The 10,834-nt window shown below is 36.6% G+C and overlaps 5 non-coding genes across 5 annotated transcripts; all 5 read left to right on the plus strand.

Annotated features, from left to right (window-relative positions):
* The first annotated feature begins 7,457 nt into the window (after positions 1-7,457).
* Positions 7,458-7,529, plus strand: TRNAE-UUC. Its single transcript has one exon. It is a non-coding gene; the product is annotated as a tRNA-Glu (tRNA).
* Positions 7,530-7,940: 411 nt separating this feature from the next.
* TRNAE-UUC lies at positions 7,941-8,012 on the plus strand. The gene has a single exon. It is a non-coding gene; the product is annotated as a tRNA-Glu (tRNA).
* Positions 8,013-8,093: 81 nt separating this feature from the next.
* Positions 8,094-8,165, plus strand: TRNAE-UUC. Its single transcript has one exon. It is a non-coding gene; the product is annotated as a tRNA-Glu (tRNA).
* Positions 8,166-8,998: 833 nt separating this feature from the next.
* TRNAE-UUC lies at positions 8,999-9,070 on the plus strand. The gene has a single exon. It is a non-coding gene; the product is annotated as a tRNA-Glu (tRNA).
* Positions 9,071-10,370: 1,300 nt separating this feature from the next.
* Positions 10,371-10,442, plus strand: TRNAE-UUC. Its single transcript has one exon. It is a non-coding gene; the product is annotated as a tRNA-Glu (tRNA).
* The last annotated feature ends 392 nt before the right edge of the window (positions 10,443-10,834 follow it).

Consider the following 10,834-nt stretch of genomic DNA (forward strand, 5'->3'; position numbering starts at 1 on the left):
TTATTTATAATCAAATAAATTACAAGGATATGAAAATAGTAATAAATGGAAATAACAATAAATGGAAAGATGTCTATAGTAATAAGGCAAATATTAGATATTTGTCTTATAATAAAATATCAAATATAATATATACGAGAAAGTATAATTTATTACTAAATATCCTTAACACCCCACCGCAAGCTGAGCGTCAGATTTGAACGAACGTGAAGCTTGAATCTGAAAAATTCAAAGAGGTTGCGAAACACTTTTCGTGAAGATGTCAACAACCTGGTTCAGAGGAGGCGTAGAGAAACACTTTCTTGGCCATCGAAAATTGCAGAGGGATTGCTGTTTAACGGCGATGCTGCCTTGGCTTCGGCGAGAATATGTCTAACCCATGAAGAGGGATTGTCGCTTAGCGACGATGTTGCCTTGGCTCTGGTGAGAATATGTCTAACCCCAAGAAGTAGAAGGGGAAACCTAGAGCAAGGGACAAAGACAATGTTGAAGCCGAAAGAGTCGCCACATTGGGCGAAGGAGCCAATTTTGGCAAGAAGGGCAGCTGGAAGAGTCGCCACATTGGGGCGAAGGAGCCAATTTTGGCAAGAAGGGCGGCGGCAACTTGGTTGGCGAAGATGCCAATGCGGCGCTCAGATTCCAAAGGTAAATCTCTGCAGAAGGTCGATGGGCTTATTGAGATTCTGTATATTTTCGAAGAGGAATGCTGATGAAGATCCTAAGATTAGGGTTTTTGTGAAGGTGAAGGATGAAGGATGAAGGGAAAATTGGGAAGAAAATGAAAGAGGCTATGTTTGGAAAAGGTGAGGTTGTATGTACAGAGTATGGCGAAAGATGATTTGGAGGTCAAAAGGGTGGAGCCGAAGAATAATCAATCAGCTCTGCATGTGGCAGCCATGACGACTGCCCCTGCGGCGTCAAAGCCAACAGTGGTGGTGGAGAAGAACAGTAGAAGATTTCAAAAGCCATTGAAAAGAAAGAATCCGGGTTGCTAAACCAAAATGGCTCTGATACCATGTGAATGTTTGATTAATCCACCACACCTAAATGGTGTGAAAGTTATTTTATTTATAATCAAATAAATTACAAGGATATGAAAATAGTAATAAATGGAAATAACAATAAATGGAAAGATATCTATAGTAATAAGGCAAATATTAGATATTTGCCTTATAATAAAATATCAAATATAATATATAGAAGAAAGTATAATTTATTACTAAATATCCTTAACAGAGGTCCTTTTATAGGAGGGATTCACGTAGTTGGTTGAAATTGTTGTGGATGAAATTGAATTCACCTCCTCCTTCTGCATAGTAACTAATTCAAACTTCTATTATTAGCTTCAACACCCTCCCTTAAACTGAATCATGCGAAATCAGTTTAGGACTTCACTTCATCTTCTTGATATACATCTTGGATTCTGCACATCCCCATCTTTCTTCTAAGCTTCTCGAACAATGGTTGTTTCAAGGGCTTTTGAATAGGTTTGCGATTTGTTCATCACTTCGGCAAAAGTTGAGTTCAATAATGCCTTCTTTACACAAATCACGCAAGAAATGAAATCGAACATCGATGTGCTTGTTCCTTCCATGCAACACAGGATTTTTAGACAACTTAATAGTTGACATATCATCACAATATATAACCGTCGTACCTGGTTGCTTCTGATTAAGAATTTCAAGCATTTTTCTTAACCAAATTGCTTGGCACGAGCATGCTGCTGCTGCCACAAATTCTGCTTCTGTAGTTGAGAGTGTTACAATAGGTTGCTTTTTTGAAGACCAGCAAATAGCTCCTGAACTCATCATGAAAATACTTCCTGAAGTACTTTTACGATCGTCTATATCACCTGCATAGTCGCTATCTGTATAGCCAACCATCTTCGGATCATCTCCTTTCTTGTAGAATACCCCCAAATCAAAGGTTTCTCTCACATAACGAAGTATCCTTCTTGCTGCATTGAGATGTTTTTCCGTTGGATGCTCCATGTAACGACTTATCATACTAACCGCATACATGATGTCTGGTCTTGTTGAAGTTAGGTACATCAAACTTCCCACAATTTGTTTGAAGTACCTATTATCAACCTCTCGCCCGTCAATATCCTTGTGCAACTTTAAACCCAATTCTGATGGAGTTCCAAATGTGCACTCATCCAATTTAAATCTTTCAAGTAATTCTTGAGCATACTTCTTCTGACAAATAAAGTTACCTGCAGGAGTTTGAGTAACTTCTACTCCAAGAAAATATCTCATCAAACCAAGATCTGTCATTTCAAATTCCTTCATCATGCTCTTTTTAAAAAATTCAAACATTTCTTCATTATTGCCAGTAAATATTAAATCATCAACGTATAAGCAAATAATGATAATGTTACCTCCTTTTTCAGTTTTCACATACAACGTATGTTCATACGGACATTTAGTGAATCCCATCTTTTCAAAATGAGAATCAATGCGACTGTACCATGCCCTCGGAGCTTGCTTCAAACCGTACAAAGCTTTCTTCAACTTGTATACTTGTTCCTCTTTGCCTTTTTGAACAAAACATTCTGGTTGCTCCACATATACTTTTTCTTGAAGCTCTCCATGTAAGAAGGCCGATTTCACATCAAGTTGATAAATAGGCCAAGTTTTCTGTGCTACAATAGAAATTATGAGCCTGATAGTGTCTTGACGTGCCACTGGTGCAAATACCTCCTTATAATCAATTCCATACTTTTGCTTGTATCCTTTTACAACAAGTCGCGCCTTGTACTTATCCACCTCACCGTTTTCATTCAACTTGGTTTTGAAAACCCATTTTACTCCGATTGTTTTCTGCCCTCTAGGAAGATCAGTGAGCTCCCAAGTTTTGTTCTTCTCTATGAATTTGATTTCACTATCCATAGCTTCCTTCCATTTCATCTCCTTTACTGCTGCTTCATAGACAATTGGATCACTATCCATAAAGAATGCAAAATAACCACTATCACTTGATTCATAGTCCATCTCATAATCAATCATCCAGTTTGGTCTCTTTCTTGTTCTTGGATGTCTTTGATTATGATCATGATCTTCTCCTACTGGTTCTTCTTGTTGAGCTTGTGATGAGCTCTCTCCATGCTCATAGTGAGGCTGAATAGGGGCTTCAGTTTGTTCTTCTTCAAGATCTACAGGAATCTACTGATTCACAGTGATCTTTTCTTCTCATGTCCAAGTCTTCTTTTCGTCAAAGACTACATCACGACTTACCACCACTTTCTTTGTCAAAGGATCGTAGAGCTTGTACGCCTTAGAGGTCTCGCTTACTCCAAGGAACACACACTTCAAACTCTTGTCCTCAAGTTTCTTCCTTTTCTCATCAGGAACGTGTGCATATGCTATGCACCCAAAGATTTTAAAGTGGTCTACTGCAGGTTTTCTTCCACTCCATGCTTCTTGTGGAGTCATATATCTAACAGAAAAAGTAGGGCTCCGGTTGAGAATGTGAACGGACCACACAACAGCTTCTGGCCAGAATTCCTTCGGGACTTCTCCTTTATTTAGTAAACTTCGAACCATGTTGAGAATGGTCCTGTTTTTCCTTTCGGCCACACCATTTTGTTGTGGTGTATAAGCTGTTGTTAATTGCCTCCGTATGCCCTTCTCTTCACAAAATTGAATAAACTCGTTCGAGCAGAATTCTCCGCCTCTGTCAGTTCTTAAAGCCTTGACTCTTCTTCCAGTTTCCGTCTTCATAGTAGCACAAATTTTTTTGAAGCAATCAAAAGCTTCTGATTTGGCGTGCAAGAAATAAGTCCATGTTTTTTGACTAAAATCATCGATGAGGGTCATGAAATATTTCTTGTTACCATTTGATGCTGGAGAGATGGGACTACATATGTCCGAATGAATCAACTCCAAAATTGCTTGAGCTCTTCTTGATTTTCCGGATGGAAAAGAGTTTCTTTCATGTTTTGCTACTACACAGCTCTCGCAAATTTCTGTTGGTGGAGTAATATCTAGCAACCCAGTTACCATCTTCTTTGAGGACAACGTCTTTAATCCTTTGAAGTGTAGATGACCATACCTAAAATGCCAAAGCCAGGTGGTATCTTCTTTCTTCACCATCAAACTTTTGGCAACGATATTTAACGTCAACGGATATAGACGATTGGTGGTCATCTTCATCTTAGCAATCGATCCTCTTTTGGAGTCATAAATTTCACATTCATCATTTTGGAATGTGATCACATACCCTTTTCTTGTAACTGACCGATACTAAGTAAGTTGGCCTTCAGATCAGGAATGTAAAATACATTAGAAATAGACTCTACAAAGCCATTTCTACTCTTGATATCTACGGTTCCTTTCCCCATCACTTGGAGAGTTGAATTGTTGCCAAGAGAAACCGTAGTATGAAAATTTTCATCTAGAGTTGAGAAGAATTCCTTACAACCTGTCATATGATTGCTGCATCCAGAGTCTACGACCCATACACCTTGATCTGCAACCTTCATAGCATGGAATGACATTAATAATGTTTCTTCTTCTCTTCTCTCCACAAAATTGGATTGATCTCTTTTTTCCTTTTGGAGCCTGGTATAGCATTCATTTTTGTAATGTCCAAGGCGTCCACATCTGTAACATTCCACTTTAGACATGTCAAAGTGTCTCTTGCCTTTGTTGTCATAATCGTTTCTGACTAGGTCTGCTGACCTGCCAACATCTCCACTTCTTTCTCGACTGCCTCTCTCACGACCTCTGCCTCTTCTTCGCCCTCTACCTCTAGATCTTGAAGTTTCACTTGGTGTGGATATCTTTAAGGCTTTCATCTTCTCTATTGCACTTGTACGATTGAGCCTCTACTCATGTACTAACAGAGAGCTTTGGAGTTCATCTATTTGCATCTCTTCGACATTGTTTGCTTCTTCGATAGAACATACAATGTAATCGAACTTTGGAGTTAGTGATCGCAAAATCTTTTCTACGATCGCAACATCTGTGATTGAACCACCATGTATCCTCATTTTACTTGCAAGACTTATAACCTTGCCAATATAATCATTCACCGTTTCTCCCTTTTGCATTTGGAGAATTTCAAAGTCTCTCCTAACTGCCTGTAGTTGAGCACGTTTTACTCTCGTTGAGCCTTGATACTTCCTCCTCATAGGATCCCAAATTTCCTTGGATGTCTTCGATACTTCCTCCTCATAGAATCCCAAATTTCCTTGGATGTCTTCTTCTGAAGCATTGTTTCCAAGATAGTCCTATCAATGGACTGAAATAAATAGTTCTTGACCTTCAGGTCCTTCAACTTCGATGCTGCCAACAGTTGCTATTGACCAGCTGAGAGTACCTCGCCTTCATTTGGCTCTTCATAACCTGTTTCCACCATATCAAAGAACTCCTTTGATCTGAGAAAATTTTCCATCAACATCGCCCAATGATCATAATGACCATCGAACCTCGGGATGGCGGGCTGAACGTAGCTCTCAACTTGTTTTTCTGCTGCCATTTTTTGCTGTTGCAAGATTGCTCTGATACCCGTTGTTGGTGACAACAGAAAACTGAAGTGAGATTGAGAGGAGTGATTTGAATGATGGGGAGGGTAATGATAAAATGTAACTAATTCAAACTTCTATTATTAGCTTCAACATTTATCTTGGAGACTCGGTTCAATTCTTGACAATAGAAATATTTAATTGTAATAATAAAAAAGAGTAATGATAAAATGTATTTTTGTATTTATTTGTTGTTGTGTTTGTTAATAATAAAAATAAAATTTGTAAAAAAAAAAAAACGAAACACCGCAGCCGCATCAAGCAGCTGTTGTAAAGGAGGATAAGGGGGAATGAATGCGTGGGTTGGAGATGTTGGAATGATGAAGAGTTTGCTAGATGATGTGGAAGCAAATTAGGGAATTGATTAGGCTTTAAAAAAAACAGAGATTTCGAGTTTGGTTGTCACTCGAGGGTAAGGAAAAAGAGGTTGTTGCTGAGGAATCCTTTGAGGAAGGGGACACGGCCACGAGCTGAATCGGACGTTTATTCGAAGGTAATGAAAAACTCATATCACCGAACTTTTAAATCTCAATATCTTGGTTCATATTGCATAATAAATTATGAAATAGGACTTGTTAGAACCGTAATTAGGAGATCTATAAAGTTGTAGAATAAGTCAGAAAAGTTGTAGAGATGAAATATGGCTTCGGGACATAACGGGCATTAATAGAAAAGTTGAAAAATCGCAGGAAACCAAAGGAAGAAGAAGACGCGCGTGCGGTACACGCAAGGCGCGTGGGAGGCCGTGAGTGAGGGTGCGACTGTGCGCGGACCAGGAGCGAGAAATTACCCCCGAACTTGTGTTGGCGCGTGAGGGCGCGTGAGAAGTTATTTTGGTTCCCGGTTTGTCCCGTTCGACTCCTTTTGACCTGTCCTATCATAATTGAGTTGAATGTTTCTGTTTGCAGTCGATCGATGTAAATATGTTTTCGTTGTTAAGATTTTTGTTGGTTAATAACGTGTTAAACAAAACTGGGTTTTGAGTATTTTACTTAATGTTATGAAATGTTTTTTTGAAATGTTTGCAAATTTATGATTGGATGTCAAAGTTTGTTATCAATGTCGATGGTAACTCCTGTTAATCGCATTGTCGAGGAGCGAGTGTTACATTAATTTTATTATTATTATTATTTTGCTATTTTTTATTCTTCATTTCTCTTCAGCGGGTAGAATATCTTGCTTTCGTTCCTGAGACTCGAGTTTGATTCTCGGTAATGGAAATATTTAATTTAATTTAATTTAATTTATTATTATTATTATTATTATTATTATTTATCAGTTTTTCATTATTCACTTTTCTCAAGTTTTTTCTCACACATAACAATTGTTCGGTTGCTATTTATCGATTAGGATTATCATTTTTGTTTGGCAATTTTCAACTATTCTCTCTTCTCAAGTTTCTTGTTATTTTTTTTTTCACATAAATCACTCTTTCCATTATCGTCCAACGATTAGGATATCTGGCTTTCACCCAAGAGACTCTACAACGGAACTATTTTATTTTTTCAATTATTCTCCGTTCTCGAGTTTCTTGTTTTTTTTTAACACTTAACAATTTTTCTGTTGTTGTCCAGCGGTTAGGATATCTGGCTTTCACCCAGGAGACCCAGGTTCGATTTATTCCGTTGTCGTCCAGCAGATAGGATATCTGGCTTTCACCCAGGTTCGATTCCCGGCAACGGAACTATTTATTTTTTTATTTTTTTATTTTTTGCAATTTTCAATTATTCTCTCTTCTTGAGTTTCTTGTTTTTTTAGCACAAAACAATTCTTTCGTTGTCGTCCAGCAGTTAGGATATCTAGCTTTCACCTAGGAGACCCGGGTTCGATTCCCGACAACGGAACTATTTATTTATTATTATTTTTTTTTGCAATTTTCAATTATTCTCTCTTCTCGAGTTTTTTGTTTTTTTTAACACAAAACCATTCTTCCGTTGTCGTCCAGTGGTTAGGATATCTGGCTTTCAACTAGGAGACCCAAGTTCGATTCTCGGCAATGGAACTTTTTTTTTTTTTTTTTTTTTTTTTTTTTTTTTTTTTTTGTAATTTTCAATTATTCTCTCTTCTCGAGTTTCTTATTTTTTTTAGCACAAAACAATTCTTCCATTGTCGTCCAGCGGTTAGGATATCTGGCTTTCACCCAGGAGACCTAGGTTCGATTCCCGACAACGAAACTATTTATTTATTTATTTTATTTATTTATTTGCAATTTTCAATTATTCTATCTTCTCGAGTTTTTTATTTTTTTTTACACAAAACCATTTTTCCGTTGCCGTCCAGCGGTTAGGATATCTAGCTTTCACCTAGAAGGACCTGGGTTCGATTCCCAGCAACGAAACTATTTATTTTTTTTGCAATTTTCAATTATTCACTCTTCTTGAGTTTCTTGTTTTTTTTAGCACAAAACAATTCTTCCGTTGTCGTCCAGAGGTTAGGATTTCTGGCTTTCACCCAGGAGACCCGGGTTTGAATCCCGGCAACGAAACTATTTTTTTTATTTCTTTTTGAAATTTTCAGTTATTCTCTCTTCTCGAGTTTCTTGTTTTTTTTAACACAAAACAATTCTTCCGTTGTCGTCCAGCGGTTAGGATATCTGGCTTTCACCCAAGAGACCCGGGTTCGATTCCCAGCAACGGAACTATTTATTTTTTTGCAATTTTCAATTATTCTCTCTTCTCGAGTTTCTTGTTTTTTTTTTTAACACAACCATTCATCCATTGTCGTCCAGCGGTTAGGATATCTGGTTTTCACCCAGGAGACCTGGGTTTGATTCTCGGCAACGGAACTATTTATTTATTATTTTTTTTATTTTTTTACAATTTTCAATTATTCTCTCTTCTCGAGCAGTTTGGATTTCTAGCTTTCACCTAGAAGACCCGGGTTCGATTCCCGGCAACGAAACTATTTTTTTTATTTTTTTGAAATTTTCAATTATTCTCTCTTCTCGAGTTTCTTGTTTTTTTTTAGCACAAAACAATTCTTCTGTTGTCGTCTAGCGGTTACAATATCTGGCTTTCACCCAGGAGACCTAGTTCGATTCCCGGCAACGGAACTATTTATTTATTATTGTTTTTTTTTTTTTTTTTGCAATTTTCAATTATTCTCTCTTCTCGAATTTCTTGTTTATTTTAGCACAAAACAATTCTTCCATTGTCGTCTAGCGGTTAGGATATCTGGTTTTCACCAAGGAGACCCGGGTTCAATTCCCCGCAACGGAACTATTTTTTTATTTTTTTATTTTTTTTGTTGCAATTTTCAATTATTCTCTCTTCTCGAGTTTCTTGTTTTTTTTAACATAAAACCATTCTTCCGTTGTCATCCAGCAGTTAGGATATTTGGCTTTCGCCAAGGAGACCCGGGTTCGATTCTCGGCAACAGAACTATTTATTTATTTATTATTATTTTTTTTTTGCAATTTTCAATTATTCTCTCTTCTCGAGTTTTTTGTTTTTTTTAACACAAAACCATTCTTCCGTTGTCGTCCAACGGTTAGGATATCTGGCTTTCACCTAGGAGACCCGGGTTTAATTCCCGGCAACGGAACTATTTATATATTATTATTTTTTTTTTTTTGCAATTTTCAATTATTCTCTCTTCTCGAGTTTCTTGTTTTTTTTAACACAAACCAATTCTTTCGTTGTCGTCCAGCGGTTAGGATATCTGGCTTTCACCTAGAAGACCCAGGTTTGATTCCCGGCAACGGAACTATTTATTTGTTATTATTATTATTTTTTTTTTGCAACTTTCAATTATTCTCTCTTCTCGAGTTTCTTGTTTTTTTTTTAACACAAGACCATTCTTCTGTTGTCGTCCAGCGGTTAGGATATTTGACTTTCACCCATGAGACCCGGGTTCGATTTTCGGCAACGGAATTATTTATTTATTTATTTATCATTATTTTTTTTTTCAATTTTCAATTATTCTCTCTTCTCGAGTTTCTTGTTTTTTTTTTAGCATAAAACAATTCTTCCGTTGTCATCCAGCGGTTAGGATATTTGGCTTTCACCTAGGAGACCCGGGTTCGATTCCTGGCAACGGAACTATTTATTTATTATTATTTTTTTTTACAATTTTCAATTATTCTCTCTTCTCGAGTTTTTTGTTTTTTTTAACACAAAACCATTCTTCTATTGTCGTCCAGCGGTCAGGATATCTGACTTTCACCCAGGAGACCCGAGTTCGATTCCCGGCAATGGAATTATTAATTTATTTATCATTATTATTTTTTTCAATTTTCAATTATTCTCTCTTCTCGAGTTTCTTGTTTTTTTTAGCATAAACCAATTCTTTCGTTGTCGTCCAGCGGTAAGGATATCTTGCTTTCACCCAGGAGACCCGGGTTTGATTCCCGGCAACGGAACTATTTTTTTTATTTTTTTATTTTTTTTGCAATTTTTAATTATTCTCTCTTCTCGAGTTTCTTGTTTTTTTTAGCACACAACAATTCTTCCGTTGTCATCCAGCGGTTAGGATATCTGGCTTTCACCTAAGAGACCTGGGTTCGGTTCCCGGCAACGAAACTATTTATCGTCCAGCGGTTAAGATATCCGGCTTTCAAACCATGAAGTCAGGAGACCTGATTTTGATTCCCAGCAACGGAACTATGTATTTATTATTATTTTTTTTTTTGCAATTTTCAATTATTCCATCTTTTTGAGTTTCTTGTTTTTTTTAACACAAAATAATTCTTCCGTTGTCGTCCAGCAGTTAGGATATCTGGCTTTCACCCAAGAGACCTGGGTTTGATTCCCGGAACTATTTATTTAATATTTTTATTTTTTTTGCAATTTTCAATTATTTTTTCTTCTCGAGTTTCTTGTTTTTTTTAAAACAAGACAATTCTTCTGTTGTCGTCCAGCGGTTAGGATATCTGGCTTTCACCTAGGAGACCCGGGTTCGATTCCCGGCAACGAAACTATTTATTTATTTATTATATTTTTTTTTTGCAATTTTCAATTATTCTCTCTTTTCGAGTTTCTTGTTTTTTTTTTTTACACAAAATAATTCTTCCGTTGTTGTTCAGCCGTTAGGATATCTAGCTTTCACCCAAGAGACCCGGTTTCGATTCCCGGCATCAGAACTATTTATTTATTTATTTTTGTTTTGCAATTTTCAATTATTCTCTCTTCTCGAGTTTCTTATTGTTTTTTATTTACACAAAACAATTCTTCCGTTGTTGTCCAGCCGTTAGGATATTTGGCTTTCACCTAAGAGACCCATGTTCAATTCTCAGCAACAGAACTAGTTTTTTTTTTTTTTTTTTTTTTTTTTTTTTTTTTTTTTTTTTTTTTTTTTTTTTTTTTTTTT

The sequence above is a fragment of the Cucurbita moschata genome, unplaced genomic scaffold (assembly GCF_002738365.1).
Source record: "Cucurbita moschata cultivar Rifu unplaced genomic scaffold, Cmos_1.0 Cmo_Scf00006, whole genome shotgun sequence".
Classification (NCBI taxonomy): Eukaryota; Viridiplantae; Streptophyta; class Magnoliopsida; order Cucurbitales; family Cucurbitaceae; genus Cucurbita; species Cucurbita moschata.